Source organism: Dipteris shenzhenensis, chromosome 9 (assembly GCF_047967505.1).
Source record: "Dipteris shenzhenensis isolate YYH24624 ecotype China chromosome 9, Dip_SZ_1.0, whole genome shotgun sequence".
Lineage (NCBI taxonomy): Eukaryota > Viridiplantae > Streptophyta > Polypodiopsida > Gleicheniales > Dipteridaceae > Dipteris > Dipteris shenzhenensis.
The window spans coordinates 51,662,268-51,669,057 of record NC_141604.1 but is presented as its reverse complement, the minus strand read 5'-3'; the positions used below and the strand labels follow the sequence as shown (position 1 = coordinate 51,669,057).

The window sequence follows — 6,790 nt, the reverse complement described above, 5'->3', positions numbered from 1 at the left end:
AGTCATGCACATCCACAAATAAAAGCACTAGTTTTCACACTTATTTTGATGTTAATTCTCTTGGTTCTATATCGATACTTTCTCCAACATTTATTTTGATGCTAATCCAAAATGCCCCCCCAAAAAAAGAGAAGTTATTTAACGTAAAAAACAAGGTGAATTGTAGTTGTGATACTAGCATGCCCTACAAGATTTTGTTTTGTTATATTTTTTTGCTATTTATTGATCTAAGAGTTCAATTATGTAAGCATCCTTAAAACTGATGTCATGAGCAACTCCTATTTAATCAATAAGGAATCTGTCCATTTCTCCACACAATGGACCCACTACATAGCAGTCTGAATGCATTGACCATGAACCCTTTGCTTTGGGTGTTGGATTTGGCACATAAAGCTCTTTCACAAGTCAAGGAAATCTTATAAAGGAATCTTGATTCGGATCTTGCCCTAGATGACTTGCCATCCATTGTGAAGACTTTCCCCAATATATGATCCCTACTCGCATGGATTGATTATCACTTGTGCAATCAAGCATGTAAGTTTGTGTGCATCAAATGTCATTAGTGCACCTCTCTCAATGCACTCACAATCACTTCAATAATTGACAATGCCCATTGACAAAATAGTATTGTAATTTGTAACTTCATGATAGGAGATTTCTAATCCATGTGGGACTCATCTTTGGGCGAGACTATTTATCCATTTGGAGTAAGTTTCAAAGGAGATACATGGATGTGTTCTCCATTAATATATGGAGCCCAGGGGCTACACTATTAAGAAACCCTAGATATGGCGTGCATTCAAGGGGTGTTTTAAAACCCCTTATTTGTGAATTTTTCTTGGATGAAAATATCCCTTTACCTACATTTGGCCTTCAATTTTGGCTTTCACTCTAGCTTGACCTTTGATTTTTGCCAGCTTTGTTGATGAGGGGTCAACACAAGTTGGTATAATTCGACCCAGTTATATCAAGGATTGTTGATATGTGTTTCAAGAAGTGCCAACATTTAAAGGTGTGCAAATTAAGCAAGTGATGGGAGAAGAGAAAATATGTGGCATGGAAGCTGCACTCTATTTATAACTCCTACACATTATTAAAAAGGAGGATGGTTTGAGGACATACAATGACTGTGATTGGGAGATCTGTATTTGCATTCACAAGAGATTTGGAAAATTTACATTTGCACTTACAAGAATATGCACATGACTTACTACATATGATCAAGAGATGATTGTCAAGTTTGAGAGGATGCATGACAAGGCTCATTTAACTAGATGGCCAAGGCCAAAGATGGATTTTAAAATGGACATGAATAAGTTGTATACCATGTTGATACTCCAAGAGACTTCCAAATGGCCCATGACATGAATAAGTTGTATACCATGATGATACTCCAAGAGACTTCCAAATGGCCCATGCCATTTACTTATCACACTATGACCCCAAAGATGGGGTGCAACAATTTCAGTCCTACTTTGATGCTTATAGCTACACTTAAACACTTTTTTTGACAATATTGGAAACTTTCTAGCTTATTGAAATGCTTTTTTTTGGCATTTATTGACATTCACCTAGTCACTTCTTTTGATGCCTATTTTAACCCCCATAAAATACTATTCTATTTCATGGCTTCGCTAATTTCTAAGCCATAAGTCTTTGAAAAGTGTCTACTATAGAAGTGCATGACTTTTTAGATCAAGACAAATATTTGCATAGATAATTTACAAAGTATGATCATTGAGGCTAAGATTGCAATTTTCCTTTCATTTATCATCATGTATTCATGATCTTTGACAGTTAACATTAAGCCTTATTCTAAAGTTTCCATACTTTTGGAGAGAGAATTTACGAAGTATGACTATTTTCTTTTCATTTAGTGTTTTGTATTCATGACATTTGAAAGTTTGCATTAAGCCTTTTATTGTAAGCTTTCCATAATTTTTAGATAACAAGCTCAAGCCTCACATCTACTTCCCACAACACTCCTTAGAAAAGAAAACTTATAGCTTTGGCTTTTCAACACCCCATTGAATGAATTTGCACCCTTTTGGTTTGTCTCCCCAATTTAGAAAACTTTTAAATAGTTTTCATATTAGGGAAACATGGGGTTTGTGTATTGACTAGGTTATTCATGCTTCTCGTTCTTTCTTTGACATTTTTACTTTGTATTCATGACCTTTGAAAGTTTGCATTAAGCCTTTTATTGTAAGCTTTCCATAATTTTTAGATAACAAGCTCAAGCCTCACATCTACTTCCCACAACACTCCTTAGAAAAGAAAGCTATAATTTCCATAATTTTTAGATAACAAGCTCAAGCCTCACATCTACTTCCCACAACACTCCTTAGAAAAGAAAACTTATAGCTTTGGCTTTTCAACACCCCAATGAATTTGTACCCTTTTGGTTTGTCTCCCAAATTTAACACCCCAATGAATTTGCACCCTTTTGTTTTGTCTCCCAAATTTATAAAACTTAAAGTTTTTAAATAGTTTTCATATTAGGGAATCATGGGATTTGTGTATTGACTAGGTTATTCATGCTTCTCGTTCTTCTTTGACATTTACTTTTCATACTTTTTTATCGTATGGATTTACACCCTTTTGGTTTGTCTCCCAAATTTAGAAAACTTAAAGTTTTTAAATAGTTTTCATATTAGGGAAACATGGGATTTGTGTATTGACTAGGTTATTCATTCTTCTCGTTCTTTCTTTGGCTTTCACTTTTCATACTTTTTTATCGTTTTGATCTATGTTGTCTTCTACCTATCAATTGCCTTCTTCACTCCAGCATTTAGCTAGTTCTACTGTTCCTTTGTGATAGCGTTCAGGTTGTAATGGCTAAGGCATTGTTGAATGTCCCATCCCTAAATTTTTTTGTTTTTATAGTGTCATTATTATCAAGCATTCAGCTTTGCAAAACTACATCCTCTAATAAACCATGCCATACACAATTACCTCTTATGTGGTCACTTTGAAGACAAAAGGAATAAATCCTTGAAATTTCAGTTATAGAATCATCAATTAAATAAACATGGATTCATATGGTATTGAGAAAGTGCTATTATAAGGGCATAAAAGAGAAAGCCAATGCAAGCGTAATAAAATCCCTTTCTTTCTCTCTTTGTTAGACCTTCAATTTATACAAAGCATATTGCACATGGTTGCAATAATTCATCATGACATTGTTTAGATCTTTTTGAACCATCCATTCAAATACATATGGATATTATTACATGGTAATGAGGAGTTAAGGATGCAAAGAACAAGACGCCATATGTAAAGACCCAAGAGTATAATCCCTTGCCAAATCATTCCTAGCTAGTAGTTGATCCTTCCAAATTATATGGCTCTAGTAAATGATCTTTTGTAGAGCTATTTAATTCAATACATGTGGGCATTATATGGGAATAAGGGCCTAAGGTCACAAAGAAGAGTAAGCAATATCATGTGCACAAAGAGGCAAGAGTATAATCCCTTGCTTAATCGTAGAAACAAGACAATCTATTCCTTATTAAATAAGTACATGCATTTTCAGACCCTCATTTTGAAGAAGAGCACGAATGCTTTTGGGCTAGTTTCATGAACATAAAGCAATAGTGTAAGAGAAGAGCTTGAAAAGGCTTCTTTAGAGATAGTAGATTTCATAAAAGATTTTAATAACAAAGTAAAAAATGGAAAATCCCAAAATCGATTCCACCAAAGCACAATTCGTTTAGCTCTATATGATTTTCTATTAAAAATCTGCCTCGCAACGCAACAAATGTAGCTTCATTTTTTACATTGCTTCCTTATAGGAAATAGAGAAAGGAAGTGTGGGCTATAGCAAATGCGCGCGCTTCAACTACCTGTGAGAACCAGTTATAGGCCGAACATTTACGTTAGTTCTATATAGAGAGAGCGCTGTGCGAGGAGACGTGAAACGATAAAACGGCTGCAATACCATTGCCAATCTATTCCGTGTCTGCATAGCTTCAGTTTCTCTCTTCTTAGCATTCGTTCTGCAAGTCTCTCAGACTCAATCCTTACTACGGAAAGACATCCGTCGGTAATGTCACAGTAACGATTGAACCATCCGTGAACCAAACAAGCGTTCGTTCTGCCAGCTCCAAACTACACCTGATAGGTCACACGTCGGTGAGTAGTGGATCGGTCAAAAATCCTAGTTCAAGCGGAGCATAACTCCTTCACCATAACTTCCTCCCTTGAGAAACAAATCCAGCGTTAGAGAACTTTGTGATTCAGTCTTCCTTCGCTAGTCAAACATTCAAAATTTTGTAGCATTGGACATGTTCTAATCCAACTTACGATAAGCACATTTCAGATTGTCGAGCTGTGGGAACCTTCGAGCCTCCAGCGACTTCAGTCTACCTTTGGCTTTTATTAATCTGCATAAACGAAGCATGCTGCAGACGAGGTGCTATTTGTCTGCACCTGCGCCTGCACCTCGACTTTTTTTTGTTCCCTTTGGATACAAAAGCGGGGTGCAGGTGCAGATGCAGACATCTAGAATCTCGTGATTGCTCGCGGAAGAGAACCCTGAGGTCGATGACAGGTCATGAAGTATGGGCTTATGAGAGTTTCGACAGTTGAAAAGTTAGAATTATGGAACGTTTCTCCGCGCATTACAGCAAACTCATCAAAACAAAAGGCTCACAGAAAAGAGAGTTAGCAGAGCGGAAGCAGTTGTCAGATCGGCTGACACAACAGAATGAGATACTGATGATTCGAATAAAATATGGAATTGCCTTTACCAACTAGGAATAGCTCTCAACGTGGAAGACGACATGACGTTCCGCAGAGTATAAATCTGGAGCAAATGTCAGTTGTGGTCTGTGCTTGAGCTCCGGGATCTAATTTTAAAATTTATACCGCATGAGGAGTATTTCCTACATTAATACGCTTGAGATAAACGATAGGCGCCGCTTCACAGCTTTCAGAGATTGTGTTGTTTTAGGGTATTACTGAAGCCGTTTTTACAAGGCATGATTGGTGCTAGAGCCTAGGAGGCGGTCATGCTAATAACACGGCGTGCCACAAGGGAGCCCGGAGAACAGACGAAAATGGCCTAAGTCGATTCTATAAATGGTAGCTGCTCAATCATGGAGTCACAGGTAATAATATGCTATACGTGCAGTCATATTTGCAACGAATGCTCTCAAAGAAAGATGGACATTCTTTTTACTGAACCTGAAGGAGAAGCATGGAGACAACCTTGTTGCAGCGGCGGGCAGTGTCAGAACCAAGCATTGAGCAGGCCTGCTAGCTCGACGGAACAACTTCCTCTCGCACAGAGAGGGAACGCCCTCTGAAAATGCGAGAGAGGAGATGAAAACTGAGATCAGATGGACGAGAACAAATGCACACTGCGGCTTGCTTCTAACTCTACCGTATAATAAGTAGATGTTGAGCATCACGCTCCAGGGACCAGGCCCGTGAATCCCTGTTTATCCTCAACGTTGAAGGTCGCCGCATATGGATATGTGCACACAGGCCTATTTCAATATTTGGCGGAATATCTTTTTCAGAGGCCGAGGCGGATTGTGACTGTGGACTGGACGCTGGAGTACTGTCCAAGATGGCCATCGAAGCCCACGTGAAGTGGAGCCCCACTTCACGTGAAGAGTCGTTCCGCAACGAATAGGAGCTTAGCTACGTTGAACACTGCGACAGCATGCCACCAAAAAGGCGCGTTATGTTTCTCTCTTGTGGAGACGTGTTCAACAGATGGCCGCTCCGTATGCCAGCGTCCAAGCTGTGTTGGAGTTCAAAGCGCAAAGTTGAAGCACGTTGCAACTTGCAACTTGCAGCACCTGATGAGCATTGATTGGAACCCCTATCTTCTCGCGTCGGTCGATCCCGATTTCCATTGGAGCAAAATCTGGCCCCTTGGCGATACTTGGGCAACCGCTTTGAGCATTTGCGTCTTGATAGGGACAAAAGTAGCTGAGAAGTTACGGACCAAGAATCATACATACAAAGTACAATATGTTTTTGTTTTGCAAGCTAGTAGAGCATTTGAAAATTTATGGAACTAGTAGCATGACCTTTCATTTCTTTTATTTATTTATAACAACAAAGATTTATATAAAATAATATATATATATATATAATATTATTATATATATTAAAGATCTATCTTTAATTTCATCTCTTGCTCAAACATTCGTAATGAGGTGACTTTAGTCAATCCATATCTTCTTCACACGCACCATGATGTCTTGAGAATCATTCCTACACCTTCATAACCATCCCAAAACTTCAATTTGCGCTAGCTTCGATTGTGGCGTTGCTCACAAATTTTCAATATTGCATCAACCAAATTGCCTCATCCAACCTTGCCAGACTTCTCCTCTACCTATCTTGATTGCCCCCTTTTGATGCCCATGTGTAGAATGTGGAGCCATACATTCCCACCTTTGACAACAAAGGCAGCCAATTTTTCAAGCTCCTATAGCACAAATTGTAAAGCTAAAGCATGCCCAAATAGGAATAGCATTAAAGCTCATAATGTTTTTCGTAAAGGCTTTGCCCAAAGATTGAAAGAATAGACTGGGTAGTCCACCTTTTGCCCAACAAAAAAGGATGCTTCATTAGTTGCCACTGGCAACATCTCGTTACAAATCAGGCCATGAATTTCAAAGTGCAAGGAGAATTTTTTATTGACCAAAGGAAAAAGAAGAAGCAAAAAGGTTTAGATATCACTATGGTTTCCTTGCCGAAAATGCTTCTCACCATTAGCTTGCAAGATGCATCAGTGTTTCCCATCGTCTACTTCAAATTATTCCTCTAG

The 6,790-nt window shown here is 38.4% G+C and overlaps 1 long non-coding RNA gene across 2 annotated transcripts; it reads right to left on the bottom strand.

Annotated features, from left to right (window-relative positions):
- Nucleotides 1-3,695: 3,695 nt before the first annotated feature.
- Nucleotides 3,696-5,456, bottom strand: LOC147898809 (uncharacterized). Of its 2 annotated transcripts, XR_015541583.1 has the most exons (3): nucleotides 5,212-5,456; nucleotides 3,941-4,110; nucleotides 3,696-3,845 (listed from the first exon to the last, which is right to left on the bottom strand). It is a non-coding gene; the product is annotated as an uncharacterized LOC147898809 (long non-coding RNA). The 2 variants fall into 2 exon arrangements; XR_015541584.1 differs by having other exon boundaries at nucleotides 3,696-4,110; nucleotides 4,306-5,456.
- Between the last annotated feature and the right edge of the window lie 1,334 nt (nucleotides 5,457-6,790).